The sequence below is a fragment of the Oryctolagus cuniculus genome, chromosome 5 (genome assembly GCF_051225735.1).
Source record: "Oryctolagus cuniculus isolate XC-2025 breed Fujian yellow rabbit chromosome 5, ASM5122573v1, whole genome shotgun sequence".
Taxonomy (NCBI): domain Eukaryota; kingdom Metazoa; phylum Chordata; class Mammalia; order Lagomorpha; family Leporidae; genus Oryctolagus; species Oryctolagus cuniculus.
The window spans coordinates 144,116,296-144,130,000 of NC_142871.1; the positions used below are offsets into that span (position 1 = coordinate 144,116,296).

Genomic DNA, 13,705 nt, shown 5'->3' on the forward strand with positions numbered 1-13,705 from the left:
ACTGGCCCCAACATCCGTTAATAACTTTGAAATGCATTAATCCTAACCATGGTTAACCATGCAATAGATCTCAAAACCCAACTCCTCCTAACTGAATCTCTGCACCCTTTGGTCAACAAAAAATGGCTTTTATTGGCAATTAACATTTTTGGACAAATGCCTCATTGGCGTTTTCACCCACTACAGGAGAGGGAGATCAGACAGACAAATGAAAGCGGAATTATTCGGAATTATTCGTGGAACACTGAGGAATCCATTTATTTTTTTTAACTTAATGTATTGTTTCTTTTCTAAAAATATCTTTCACTGACACAGTGATTGTAGGGATTTGGGGAGTACATTGTGACACTTCAAGGCCTGTACACAACGGGTAGTAACGAGCCAAGGACAACTGGTGCGTCTCTCACCTCAGACGTGTCACTTCCCAGGTCAGTTGGTTTCTAGTATAGTTGTGCTCCGACGGTGGCTTCTAGGAGGAAGAAGTCAGTCATGAGGCGCTCCGGGCCGCATCACGCAACTCCGCCAGCCTTGCCCCAGCCCTCTGATTCCTCCGCGGGGAAACTAGATCCGGCGCGACACAGGTTCACGTGACCAGTGGGATGAACGCCGAAGGGCCAAAGTTTCCTGGCTCTCTCCCACCAGTTTCCCGCTCCTCACAAGTCATTAACCTCTTGGTGGGCTCGGAGGGGCAACAGTGTGAGAAGCCTCCCACACACCGATGATAAAACTGGGGAGAAGATGATTGGAAATAAATTTCTGGGCTCACTGGAAAAAGCATTTCCAGGTCTCTAAAACGAGCATACGCAAGTGTCCAGGAACACGTGACTCACACATGCAGCCCTGGCAGCCTCAAAAATGATGCGATCCCAAGTCCTTCGAATAATGAGAAAATGGAAGTGGGAGGAGGGGCGGGGCCGGCCCAGCTGCGGCCCCTGCGGTCCCTGTGGCCCCAGCGCACACGCGGGCAGCATGGTGGTGGCTCTGCCACCCGGTCCCCTGCAGCTCATTTGGGGGCATTTCAGACACATCCTGGGTCTCTGCTCTGAGATCCCCGATTGCCTTTTAGGGAAGGATTGGGAACTAGTGAGCAAGCTCAGGAAATGGAAAATGAAGCAAAGGAAACAGGCGCGATACGAAGGGAGACGGTAAGAGGTACAAACCGCCACTGTGGAGCCGCAGCCACCTTCCCCTACCCTGGCAGGTCTCCCTGAGGGTAGGAGCCCTGTTTTAGTCACTGCCAAACGCCCTTATACCTAAAGAATACAGGGAACCCCCCCCCCCCCAAAAGAAAATCCATTGACAGGATGAAGAAAAGCGGCTACCAATGAAACAGAAATGGGCACATTTTGGAAATGCATACACAGTATAATTTTCTGTAAGAGAGAATGAAAAGACCTAATGTCTTAAAAAGATAGGGCTATTAAGCAGTTATCGTAGGTTTCACCTATGGGGTAGCCAACCTAGATCCTGATCTTAGAGCTTACAGCCTGGAGTTTAATGTCGAGACATACATTACAGGGGGTAAAGATCACCTGGGAAGACACTGAAGGAATCAATAAAAACAAGCCAGTGCGGGCGGTCGGAAGGGAGTCCAAGTGGAAGTTCTAGGCACTGAGTGTACACCCAGAATAAACTGGGCCATTGTGTGGGCTATCGTCTCAGTGTCTGGGTCTCTCCACAATTCCTAGGTGGAAAACTAATCCTCAGTGGGACACAATTAACAGGAGGAGCCTTTGAGGAAGTGATTGAGTTATGGGAGGTCTATGGACATGAATGGCTTACTGCCCTTTTTATTATTACAGGAGACCCCAGAGAGCTGTCATGAGCCTGAGCCAGAGCCAGAGTCCTCCCCAGACACCAACTCTGCGGTGCCCTGATCTTGAACTTCCCAGTCTCCAAAACTGGGAGAAACATTTCCATTGGTTGTTCAGTAGTTACTCAGGCCATGGGGTCTTGCCGTAGCAGCCCCAGTGGACCGGGACACCATGTCTTCTAATGATCTCTATGTGGTTGACAATGGACATGTTTGCAGCTGTTGAAATCTGCATTTCTCTTGTGCTTTTTAAATGCAGGCATCTTTCATAGCCACAAACTATATGGCAAATAATTATTTTGGTTATCACATAACTTGCTAGGTATATAATGAAATCAAATTAAAGTCAAATCAAAATGGGTAGGTATCTACCAACAATTCAAAGACTCAAGTAAGATGACAACATTCAATTAATGCACACATATTCATAAAATGGGTCCAAATACTCTATTCTTGAAAAAATGTTGAATAGCATTTTGGCCACTGTGAATGCCTAAAAATAATAACAGCAACCACTTTTTTTTTTTTAATGAAGGTTATAGAAAAAGCAATGTGTTAGGTACTTCACATGTCCTCCTAACCCATTCCTTCAACAACATTAGATGTTCTGTATTTTCATTTTAGAGGCAACTGAGGCTCAGGGGCCAAGTCACAGGCCCACAATCTCAAAACTGGCAGATCTGTTTGCAAAATGTTAGTGAGAGGGGTCGGCACTGTGGAGTACCAGGTAAAGCCACCACCTGCAGTGTTGGCATCCCATATGGGTGCTGGTTCTAGTCCTGACTGCTCCTCTTCTGATCCAGCTCTCTTCTATGGCCTGGGAAAGCAGTGGAAGATGCCCCAAGTCCTTGCGCCTCTGTACCCATGTGGGAGACCCAAAAGAAGCTCCTGGCTCCTGGTTTTGGATTGGCCCAACTCTAGCTGTTGCGGCCATTTGGGGACTGAACCAGCAGATGGGAAACCTCTCTCTGCCTCTGCCTCTCTAACTCTGCCTTTCAAATAAATAAATCTTATTTAAAAATGTTAGTGAGAAAGGTCCCACACCTTCCAGAGAGGCAGAGCGCTCTTCAGATAGGAGAGTATCTACAGATGCATCCTGTGTACTGGGACCCCACGAGAACAGTGGTGAAGAGCAGGGGCTGTGGATCCAGATTTCAGCAGCACCACTTGCTAGTGCCTGCCCTAAGCTGCCTGTGCCTCAGTTTCCCCATCTCTACAGATGGAAATCCTAATAGTATCTACTTACAGGGCCACTGGGAGGGTTGAATGAGTGCATATACATACAGCACACAGAACCCGGTAAACAGGAAGAAGTGTTTCTTAGCCTTCAGAACACTCTACAGAGAACCCCTGAGTTTAGAGACAGACTCAGCTATTTCTACCCTGGACGACCTTTGACAAGTGACACAAGTTTCCACAGCTCTCCTTTCTTTTCGAGGAAAAATGGGATACCAGCTGGCTGGTTTCCTTCCATGACTGTCATGTGAAACAATAATGGAAGACAGGTATGTGAAAGTGCTGCAGACTAAACCATGCCAGGTAAACACCACCTACATGTGATTATCAACGTTCAGCCTCTCCAGCCCAAAGAGGTCATCTTGATTCCATCTCTCCTGCCCAGAATTTAACAGTGAGCATCGGTTCCAAAGCCTTGACATTGAACTCCCTGTAAGACTCAATCAAACGGAACTCTATTAATAAACTTCCTCCTTCTGCACACCCACCGTGAGAAGGTAATTGATGTTCATCGTGACCCTACAGCACTCCCAGACTCTGAAGTACCTTCAGGGAAAGATTAAATTATGTTCAGCCTAGTTTATTATGAAGTCCATTTAATTATACTCAAATTCTTTGAAAACTGGTGACCTAGGAAATGCAGAGAGAGGAAGTCACAGGCTGTCTGGTAACTGGATACCTCTCTTCAGTGGCCCATCTTCAGTCACCCTCAGTCAGCGTCAACTGTGAAAGACACAGACCACTGGAGGGCAGGAAACCTGGGAATCCTAGGCTCTAATTACACAAGCCGAAACACTTGCCCTGATGTAGTCCTCAAGGGCCACTAATCGCAGAAATATTAAAGTCAAGGTCTCAACTACAGGGAAGCCCACATGTTTTAAACAGACTTTTTGTTTTCCTAAGAATGACTTAAATGTTTGAACAAGGAATAGCATATACACACCAAAATGTATATGCCATTGTTATTAATAGCCAAGAGTATAAATACAGGAGCAGCGTAACTCAGTGGATTAGCCACAGAGTGCCAGTAAGAGTCCTAGCTATTCTGCTCTGATCCAGCTTCCTGATAATGCACCTGAGGAGGATGGTCTAGTACTTAGGTCCCTGCCACCTACATGGGGGACTTGGAAGAGATCCTGGCTCTATCGCTTCTTCTTTCTTCTTCATTAGATGCTCTTAGCAAGACCACTCCACCAAGTGATTTTACCTGCCACAGACTCCTGGCGAGCTGGCCTCACTCACTTTGTCCTCTAAATAATGACCTCTCCACTCATATTTTTCACTGTTTTTCTATAAACCACAAAGAGCATTCTTTACAATCAGCCACCACCTGCTGCAGGTTCTTAGGCATCATGGCTCTCTGGAGGCTGTGGTGGGCAGGTCCCCAGGCCAGGGTGGGATACATTGGACCTTCTTGGGCCCCAACTCTCACATATACTGTTTCCAGAACATGATCTGAGTTTCAAAGGTCACACTTACATTTTTTCTGAAAAGAATTTCATTTATAAATTACTATTTCTTCTTTAGAGCCAAGTATTTGCATGAATAACGAAGTGCATGTCTGGCACAGTGGTTAAGGAAGGCGCTGCTTGCGATGTCAGCATTTCATAATGGAGTGCCTGGGTTCAAGTCCTGACTCTGGTCCCCATTTCAGCTTTCTGCTAACAGACACCCTGGGAGGCAGCAGGTGAAGGCTCAAGTAGTGAGATCCCTGCTACCCACATGTTAGACTCAAACTTAGTAAATCCCTTGCTCCCAACTTCGGCCTGGCCCAGCCCTGGTAGTTGTGGCTATCTGGAGAGTGAACCAAACGATGAGCTCTCTCTCTCTTTCTCTTTCTCTCTCTCCCTCAAAAAAATAAAATATATAAAATAAAATTTTAAAAAACCAAAGTACAACTTATTTCTCTTTTTTGCCAGTCTCATGTGCCAATTTGGTGCAAGCATAAAAATTCTACATCCCAGCACCTTTACTGGAAGCCACAGAAGTGGCAGAGTCAATTCCACGATTGACATTACCAGCCCTTCTCTGTCTCCTGGGATAACAGGAGCTGAGCAGAATGCCAGGAACCTTTCTCTGCCCCAGGTCTCTGTCTCCCAAGCACCACCTAGGTGACCGAAAAAACCAGCCAGGTATGCAGCACACCTGCAAGACCTAGAGCCCTACCTGTCTATCTTGCCCTCTGGCTGTGATAAACATCCTATAAAATGTCTCTATAATGGCTTCCTCTTGAGTTGGGAGTTGTGAATGGTTTCTTCCCAGAAGCAACCGTACTTATTTTTATTATTTTATCCAATGTTCATTTGAGCTGTTACTAAATCTTAAAATGCCGTAAATACTGACAGCCCTGACTCTATACATTAATGTTCTATTCAACCTTGGATGATCCTTGTGGACTCTCTGCCTTCACCACCCAGAACTTGGCCATGAATGCCCCAGGCCAAAGTGGGGAAGTGGGAATAACAAGGAATTAGAATTACTGTAAACAATTCAGCTTAGAGGGGCTGGTGCTGTGGTGCAGCGGGTTAATGCCCTGGCTTAAAGCGCTGGCATCCCATATAGGCACTGGTTCTAGTCCCAGCTGCTCCTCTTCTGATCCAGCTCTCTGCTATGGCCTGGGAAAGCAGTAGAAGATGGCTTGTGCTTGGACCTCTGCCATCCACATGGGAGACTCAAATGGAGTTTCAGGTTCCTGGCTGCAGCCCTACCCCAGTCACTGTGGCCATCTGGGAAGTGATCAGCAGATGGAAGATCTCTCTTTTTTTTTCCCTCTCTCTCTCCCTCTCTCCCTCTATCTTTGTAACTCTGCCTTCAAATAAACATATCTTTCTTAAAAAAAAAAAAACATAAGTTCATTTTGGTATAAAACAAAAAGATATCCACTTCACAAAGTTCATGGAAAGGTGCATTACAGAAAAACTATGCATGGATTTCCATAGCTTTTGCACCAAAATAAATTTCCATGAACTTTTTTGAAGTATCTCTTAAAAGAAGCTCAAAGACATGGGAACCCAAAAAGTAGCTAAGAGAGACAATACAGCATCAAGGACTATGTCGCCACGACTCTTCGGTATCAGTGTCATAACCCCATAGAGGAGCTGGCGCTGTGACAAAGTGGGAAAAGCCACTGCCTGCGGTGCTGGCATCCCATATGGGTGCTGGTTTGAGCTCCAGCTGCTCCTCTTCTGATCCAGCTCTCTGCGGGGCAGCTGGGACAGAATCCGGCGCCCCGACCAGGACTAGAACCTGGTGTGCTGGGACCGCTAGGTAGAGGATTAGCCTATTGAGCTAATCTTTAAAAAAATAACTTCATAGAAATGGCAGCAGGTTGGCCGGCGCTGCGGCTCACTTGGCTAATCCTTCACCTGTGGCACCGGCACCATGGGTTCTAGTCCCGGTTGTGGCGCCAGATTCTATTCCTGTTGCTCCTCTTCCAGTCCAGCTCTCTGCTGTGGCCTGGGAAGGCAGTGGAGGACGGCCCAAGTGTTTGGGCCCCTGCACCGCATGGGAGACCAGAAGGAAGCACTTGGCTCCTGGCTTCAAATCCACAGTGCGCCAGCCATAGCAGCCATTGCGGGGTGAACCAACGGAAGGAAGACCTTTCTTTCTCTCTCTCACTGTCTAACTCTGCCTGTCCGAAAAAAAAAAAAAAGGCAGCAGGTCTTGAAGAAAAACAGCTACATAATGTTCACATTGGACTCCATTTAGGAAGGGAGGAAACTTTATACCACTTTTTATTATTTCTGCCTGAAAATGTTGAGGTTTTTTTTTTTTTTCTTTCTAACAAGGTCAGCATTTGATGGGTTTAAATATTCTGGGTAAAAAGATGATCTGAAAGCAGTTAATTCTGGTAGTATACAAAGTTAAGTAAATCTTTGCTGGAGAAATGCGGAAGTAAGAACAAACACGAATAATCATTGAGAAACTCTTACGAATTATGGCTTTGCATTCTCTTCACAGACATGAACATCTGATGGAAATAAATAAATGTCCTTGCTGATATATTGGTCAGTGGGTACAACTTTCACAGAGCCCCATGCTCGGGAGAACTGAGAGAATTTTGAAGCCCCTCTCATTGGAATAGTGGCAAATGGGTTTTCTGCCATTCTCATGTCCAAGAGAAATTTCCTTTCTCCAAAAACTGAGAGAGGAAGAGTAGAGAAGCATGTGTGATCATGTGGTATTTATCTCAAATCTCTTCTCCCTAATATCCTTCCTATGGGAACAGAACAGTCCCATCAATAAGAGTTTTAAGAAAGTGCTTGCAAATTCTCTCTCATTCACCAACATCACAATATCAAAGTGAGAACACCAGGCGCCCACACTGTGGTGCAGCAGGTTAAGCTGCCAACATGGGCATCCCATATCAGAGCACTGGTTCCAGCCCCGGCTTTTCCACTTCCAGTCCAGCTTCCTGCTAATGTGCCTGGGAAAGCAGCAGAAAATGGCCCAAGTCCATGGGGTCCCTGCACCCAAGTGGGAGATGGAATGGAGTTGTAAAAACACCACAGCCAATCACAGTGGCCCTAACACACCTGCAGGCTCATTTTAATGGCATTTCAATAAGAGAAAACACATTAGTAAATTATGCTTTACATTAGACATTGGGAAAACTCCTCAGTGTATTATCATTGTTAAGCATATTACCAAATATTAAAGACAAAAACATACTCAGCACAGTAAGTTCAATGTCACCAAACTCCTGGAGTCTCCATTTCTTTTTTTTTAAAGATTTATTTTATTTAGTTGAAAGACAGAGTTACACAGAGAGGTACGGACAAAGAAAGAGAGGTCTTCCATCCACTGGTTCACTCCCCAGAGGGCTACAATGGCCGGAGCTGCGCCAATCCGAAGTCAGGAGCTTCTTCCAGCTCTCCCACGTGGGCGCAGGGGCCCATTGACTTGGGTCATCTTCTACTGCTTTCCCAGGCCATAGCAGAGAGCTGGATCAGGACAGGAGCAGCTGGGAGTAGAACCAGCGCCCATATGGGATGCCAGCACTTCAGGCCAGGGCTTTAAGCCACTGCGCCACTGCGCCACTGCGCCACAGCGCCGGGCCCCATGGAGTCTCCACTTCTTTAAGTATCTGTTTACTTTTCCACTCTTGGACTTGTCTCAGACCCTTCCCAGGATTTCTTTTCCCTTAAATCCCAGAGATGCTTTTAGAAAAGTGTTCATTCATCTCTTTAATGCCCTTCTTTCACTCTCTCTCTCTCTCTTTTTTTTTTTTTTTTTTTTTTTTGTACTAAAAGCTCTTTAGGATTGTTCTTAGCTTCTTTCCAGTTAAATCTTCTCCTATTTTTTTTTCTGCTTTGCTGGTGCTCTCTGCAAAGCAATGTCTATTTTTTTTTCCCTTTTCTAAGATTCCTTTTTTTTCTGTTTTCCCCCTGAAGTTGCCAACTTCCTCTCAAATCTCTCACCAATGGGACAACACTCTCACTGGGCTTCAGCCCCAGATGTTTTACATTTGTTCATTTGGTGCTGCTCCCTCTAGCTCAGCGGCCAACCTGCCTTTCCTAAGAGGCCAGACATTTCCGAACAGTTTAAACACTTCTAACAAAGCCAAACACGGATTAAACAACACTAAATAAGTCTCTTCCCAACGTCGTCCTTCAAATAAATAACTGAGTCCCGATAAACAATGGCACAAGGGTGCTATTCTCACCCACACAAGGCCACACAGCGTCTCTGCCCGGGCCTAGGCGGGGGCAGGCTCTGCCCCAAAGATCAGAATGAGGTCCCTTCCTGGTGTCTCCCCCCACCCCAATGCTTTCCTGCATGGGAGCACCCGAGGGAGCACCTGTCCGCAGCACAGATAGAGGTGACAGGACAGGAACAATTAAACAACAAATGCCACCATTCAGCATTCTCAACCCGCACTGCAGATTAATTATGTCCCTTAGCTTACATCTGAGCAGCCCCTGGAGAACCTTCAGGTTCAAACACATCACCCTATAGTTAGTGTCCCTAGTTGGTAGTGACTTCATGGCCCTGTTACTGCTTTAGCATGTGAGGAGGCTGAAAGGAATGTCCTCAGGAGCTGCCCCTAGTACCAGCCACTCCCTACCCCTCCCACTCCTACTCCCAACTCCTGCCAGGTGACGCTTTTCTCAAACAAGTACACCTTTTGCTGCCTTGGACTCAGACACCCAAGCAGCCAAGGCACGCTTGCAATGAGCAGGCTCCATTCAACTCTGCCAAGGCGGCTTCCAAAAGTTCCTGGGAATTGTAGATTAGGACAAGACAAAAACATTCTGCAACAAATAAACATATTTTTTAAACAATTTGCTCACTGACTGATTTATTTTATTTGAAAGAGACAAACAGACAGATGTCCCACACATTCGGTTCACTCCCCAAATGCCTGCAACGGCCAGAGCTGGGCCAGCCCCAAGTCAGGAGCAGGGAACTCAATCCGGGTTTCCCACCAACTACTTGAGCCATCACTCCTACCTCCCAAGGTTCACATCAGCGGGAAGATGGAACTGGAAGCAGAGACAGGACTCAAACCCAGGCACCCCAAATCTGGGATGCCAGCATCCCAAGCAGCCAGTTAACTGCTATGCCATATGCCTGACCCTAAACTGACATACTTTTCAATTCCATTTTTCCACCAGCTTTTCTGGAGTACCCTCAAATATAGGCACTTTCCATATCATACGGTAATGATTATATTTAATTTAGAACTTCTTCTTCATTAAGAATGAGAACTAACTTGATTAAATTTAAAAAAATCATCTCAATAATAAAAACAGATCCTAAATTAAACCATGAAATTTATGTCTAATGAGGAAAAAGTATCGAAACGTGAGTCCGGACAGCTGGTTTTCAGCTTTGGCTGTCAGACAAACAAGCTATATGTTCCAGGGTTGCTCATTTAACCTCAAAACGCCTGAGACTTTGCATCCATAGAACCAGATTAGGTTAGGCTCTTTCACCTCTAAAATTCCAATTCCATGACTGTCCCCCAATACAGTAAAATAAAGGGTGTTTTCCATTAACCCACTTTCTTTCAATGCAGAATAAAATAAGTCTTTAAAACAATCTAAACAATATCAAACAAATACAACTAGAAAAGAATTAAATTTTTTTACATTTACAACACAAACTATGTCCAGAGGTTACTATTTGTTCTTCATTTCCAGAAAGAGTCTTATTCATGTTTGTTGTTCAGTTTTCACTTTTCTGCTAGCTAGACAAGAAACAAATACGTGGACTGGTATTGTGGTACAAGTGAGACAAACTGCAGCCTGTAATGTGGGCATCCCACATCCGAGATCCAGTTCCACTCCAGCTCCCTGCTAATGCACCTGGGAAAGCAGCTTAGGCCCCTGCACCCACATGGGAGACCCAGGAAGAGTTCCAGCCTCCTGGCTTTGGACTGGCCATTGTGGCCATTTGGGGGAGTAAACTAGTAGATAGATCTCTCTCTCTCTCTCTCTCTCTCTCTCTGTGTGTGTGTGTGTGTGTCCCCTTCAAATAAATATATCTTTGACAAATGAAATTTAAAGAAAACCAGTGCATGCCTGTAGAAGTTCATCTGCACCTGCCAGCTGATTATCCTGAAAGTTCAGTAACTGGCAGAAACACTTGCCTTGAGCCCTGCTAGGCTGCATTTGAAAAGCCAAAAAAAAAAAAAAAAAAAAAAAAAACCAGCTCAGAAGGAAGCCAGCAAAATCTGTCATCCACCTAAAACGGTTACCAATTTCAAGCTAATCTCAGAACCGGTGACCTCATCACCCAGTTTTACAAATGGAGTAACAATTTCCCTTGTCGCTTACTACTGAAATGACACAAATAAAAAGGGAAGTGGCCCGCTGGAGGTTAGCACCAGGTGAGGACGCAAAGCGGAAAGGAGTGCGGTGTCTAACTGAATTCAGAGGTGGCTCCAGTGCCTTCCTGGGAGCCCTCAGACTCAGAAGACTGGAGCTTTGTTTCAGCGTTTGTTTATTCACAGTTTTACCTTTGACTGAGCGGAGTGAGGTCGGACAGCAGTTTATGGCTCGCTCTCGTGCAGTAGAGAAAATTCTAAGGCACAATGAGACTTCCAGGGAGAGCTTAACCAGGCGGCACTGCAGGGACCAGCAGAGCAGATACTGAAAGGTGACAAGAAGGAAAGAGGCACTTGTTTGTGTGAACACAAACCTCACCAACTTCCTCTGACTTCCCCAAAAGAAATGCATGAGCTTGAGTAAGAATCGGCTTTGTCCCTCGGAAGAAAAACACTCAACTTCAGTATTCAAGATGGGGGCCCACCTCCTGGACCAAACAGATTTTACCCACCCATGTTAAAAAAGAAAAAAAAAAGTAAATTTCCCAATAGGAAGCAACACAGTTCAGAATTTAAAAAATGAAATTCTTAATCCGCTCAGGATGAAACATATTACTGAACATAAACGGAAGGACACCTAGGATGATTGCTGAATGAAAAGAAAAGCTATTGCGAGTCACAAAGTAAATACTATTAAGCCACGGAAGCTGACTCCAGAGTCCCCCTCTCCTTTGCAATGACATTTTTATGAAACACATGGAGTAGGCGGGTCATGCTTTCCAGCAAAGAAACTTTTAGGCGGTGCTTCCCTCCCTAGACAAATCCTGCAGTCTCCCAGGACTCGCCCTCCTGCAGCTGCCTGGCACTGGGCGAGCAGGCAGTCAGGACTGGCTCTTAGGAGCAATGCTCAACCCTTGAAGGGGGGTGGGGAGGGGGCAGCAAGCACTCGGCCATGGACCTGGGCACTTCAACAAATTCACGATTCTGTCGGGATCAAAAGAGAAGTTTATTCGGGTGCAAAGAATTTCAAATTCCATGCACAGGTGTTTTTTTTCTCCTTAATATGCATTTTTCCATACTTTTGGAAGAGCTCAGTACTTCTCTGCATGTAGGGGATGCAGGCAAGACAGAGCCCAGTCCCTGTCCTGCTTCTGCAGCTCTGATAGTTCTGCCGGGGACACTTCTGGCCAGGGCTCTGGACTCCCTCCCCACATCCACGCCTGCCTCCTGGATCAAAGGAAGGAGGGGAAGACAGGCAAGTGTCCCAACCTTACCAGGAGGGCAGATCATCCGGGGTACAGCAGGAGTCCCAGAGTTACCAGCTGGAGTCCTGGCCACTCTGCAGAGCTGCACGAAACCAGTCCAGCCCCTTTCTCTGCTGTGGTTGCCATGGTCGACCCAAACAATATCCCCAGGCTTACAGGAGTGTCCTGCAGTTTCTTGACCACCATCCACAGACCTCCCACCGTGGGCAGGAGGGGCGGTAGGGGGGACTGGGCAGTGGGCGGCAAGGGGTCCTAACCAGCTCGTGGGCCTGCGGTGGAACGTGGGAAGCTGTTTCCAGCAGCAAGCCTCTGTGGCATGAGTTTTCCACTCCTTTTTCTAAGTGGAAAACAGATCTCACAAAAGAAAAGGAACTGGCAAAACCTCTACTCGGGAACAGGACTGTCGCCTTTCAGCATTCATTTTTCTATCATCAGCAAAGCAAAGAGGAGAAAAGCACACTCCTGCAACAACATCCTGGCCACCCTGACATCTGAGCAGAGGCGAGACTTGGGAGTGTATGGCCGTGACAGTCGCGAAACACATTCTGGGAATAGCAGAAATGCGGTGATGTTCTTGTTTAAAACAAATTCCTGTTGGAAGACGCCATTTAAAAAAAAAAAAAAAAAAACAGACACAGAAATCACACGAAGAAAAAAAAAAGAGAGAGAAAGAGAAAGACAGAGAAAGATTATCCTAAAAATAAAGCACCGAAGAATTTTTTAGAACGTGTTTTGAAACTAACGACAGAGAAACTCCGGGAATGGACCCGGGACGGAGCCTGGACTCCACGCCCAGCAGGGCCACTGTCCAGCTGAGCAGGCCACTGTCCTTTTGGCCACTTCGTCCTTCATCTAAAAGTGGGAAGGGGAGCAGAATGGAGTGAAGCACCTTTAAATCCCCCTAAACTCCAAAATTCTCTTAAGATATGCTTTGACCAAAGCCATATGAATGAGAGAAAAGACTCACATCTTAATTCTAACAGTGGCTGTGCAGACAGCCAATGAAGGGTGATATTCCCTCTCTTTGCTCACTTTGGGAGACTGGCCCTACAATGAAAAGTACATCTGGAGGGTGGTGATGGAACATGTGAGTGCATCTAAGGCTACCAAGATAGACACTTAAAAATGCTAAGGATGGTGAATCTTACACTCTATCTCTTTTGCCACGGTGAAAGAAGCTGAATCTCCTAATATATATCATTATTATACGTTATGTATAATATAGGGGAGAAATCATTGTGATTCATCACAGTGAATGGCTATTTTAGAGGTGCACAGTTGAGTCAAAAATTTAAAAAAAAAAACATGGAAGTGAGTTTTCAGTTTCTCTCTACTGTAGTTTGGTCTCCAGGGTGTACTGAGTGTGAGTAGGAGAGAGAGGGCATACTGACTACAGTTCCTTAGCTAGACCTGTCTGGCTTTCCTGGTCCCCACAAACCCCGGCTCGCATCCCGCAGCACCAGCCAAGTGTTACAAACGACTACACAAAGGTCCTGCAAAGCCCACCTCTTGAGAATCTGTACAAACCAAAATCTCAAGCGCTTACTTGACTAGGGCCTGCTAGAATTCGAGGTGTTGCTTCTTCTTAAAGACTAAAAACCACACGCTCTGGGCTGATGA

The 13,705-nt window shown here is 45.9% G+C and overlaps 1 protein-coding gene across 26 annotated transcripts in view; it reads right to left on the reverse strand.

The window, feature by feature from the left end:
* The window catches only part of ATXN1 (ataxin 1), a 451,593-nt gene that overhangs the window by 372,493 nt on the left and 65,395 nt on the right, over positions 1–13,705 (reverse strand). For 7 of the 26 annotated variants that reach the window (XM_089333311.1, XM_089333290.1, XM_089333304.1 and 4 more), the window contains one exon: positions 11,013–11,145. The exons of 14 other annotated variants lie outside the window; for them this stretch is intronic. The gene's annotated coding sequence lies outside the window, so the exon portion shown is untranslated. Of the gene's footprint in view, positions 1–407; positions 470–11,012; positions 11,146–13,705 lie in introns of all 26 variants that reach the window. 5 more of the 26 variants (XM_089333291.1, XM_089333305.1, XM_089333300.1 and 2 more) reach the window with 2 other exon arrangements.